The sequence below is a fragment of the Dendrobium catenatum genome, unplaced genomic scaffold (genome assembly GCF_001605985.2).
Source record: "Dendrobium catenatum unplaced genomic scaffold, ASM160598v2 fragScaff_scaffold_315, whole genome shotgun sequence".
In the NCBI taxonomy this organism is placed as follows: Eukaryota; Viridiplantae; Streptophyta; class Magnoliopsida; order Asparagales; family Orchidaceae; genus Dendrobium; species Dendrobium catenatum.
In genome coordinates, this window is record NW_021318777.1 from 181,285 (window position 1) to 182,542 (window position 1,258).

Sequence of the window (1,258 nt, forward strand, 5' to 3'; positions counted from 1 at the left end):
GTTTTGATATGAGTTATCCAGTTCGAACTCCTTCTAGCATTCGCAAAAGCGTGGAAAAAAGATGAATTACAGTCCCCTTCATCCATCCATTTAGCTTTGGCCCTTTGCCTCCACCAAGTATTGAGCCTAGCCAAAGTAACATTAAGCTCATTAATTTTAAATCTCAAAACCTGTAACTTGTCAACCGAGAGATCCCCTTCAGACTCCTCCAACTGAATCTCTAAAATCTCACTTTTAATTTTGTCCCTCAGCACATTCAAATCTAAAATCTCAAGGAACTATTCAAAAAATAATCAACAAGTGAAAAGTATATCCTTGAAATTAGGCACAAATACAATGGAAATGGAGAGAATGTGAACTCACCAACTCTTCGGCTCGTCGACAACCGATGCACTTATGTTTCAAAACATCCTTTGGAATGTATATCCTGGATGGAGAAAAGCGAGGGCCCTTGCCGGCAACAGCAAAAACTTCGTTCGACTTCTTCTTCTTATGCGTATGTGAATCTCCCTCGCCCTCAGGTCTCTTGGATTGAGTTTCATTTGTTCGGTCATGTGATTAATTTTTTCACTGCAAAGTAGGGTCGAATTTCCATTAGATCCAAGTGGTTGGATATTCGTACTAGGGATCCATCCAAAAATTGAATTAGCGATTATTTCTTTGTGCAGAATGATTGGGGCCTCCAAGAAAGATGGGGAAAGTTGAGGGAGCTACCTATTCCCCTTCATATAGGAGCGAAAGACTTATTGAGTATTTTGAAGCTTCCTGATACCGAAGCTCTTCGTTACGAGATGCACTCTCTTAGCAGATGCTTAGATGAGGAATATTTATTCAAGGTGGGGCTATCCACTCATGCAGGGAGGTCGCATACACAGAAATTGAAGATATTTGCAAAAATCCCAGAGGCCCAAAAAACTCAATCCACAAGCCGTCAGGATATCAACCAATTCAGGCGGCGGCGGAAATCGCAACCCCGCTCGCGAACTAAACTCATACACTGTCAAGTATCCCTGGGGAGGGAAGTAGGCACGCTCATATCTCGCCGGCACCTTCATCACCAAGCAATTAGGAAAATGAAACTTTTTCCTAAAAGAGATGAAAGAGTCTTCGGTAATGGTGGAGATAATGTCGTCGGCTTTTGTCGCCTTAGGAGCCTTCTTCGAACCCTCTGAATGTGCAGTAGGACGATCTTCCACAACGGAAACATCTTTGGTAGAAGTGCGATCACCCATTTTGATTGCCGCACGAGAGGAGGGGC